This window comes from Genypterus blacodes, unplaced genomic scaffold (genome assembly GCF_046128005.1).
Source record: "Genypterus blacodes isolate CSIRO-AG114 ecotype Tasmania unplaced genomic scaffold, CSIRO-AGI_Gbla_v1 ptg000099l_1, whole genome shotgun sequence".
Lineage (NCBI taxonomy): Eukaryota > Metazoa > Chordata > Actinopteri > Ophidiiformes > Ophidiidae > Genypterus > Genypterus blacodes.
In genome coordinates, this window is record NW_027466903.1 from 655,001 (window position 1) to 655,236 (window position 236).

The window sequence follows — 236 nt, forward strand, 5'->3', positions numbered from 1 at the left end:
GTACAGTATAGCTGCAGGAGAAGTCGGCCATACTGATTCTGCCGTGTGCAGGGACGGCAGACTGCGCGCTCCAATGCTATATTTACACGACAGATCTGAGGCTGCTTGTCCGCCTGTATTCTGGGATATCTGTGCTCCGCCGCGTTTTGATTATGCAAATACTCTGCACTATAAATAAATTAGTATAATTGCATGGGAGATATGCTTTGAATCCTCTTTGAGGATGAAAGGATGTA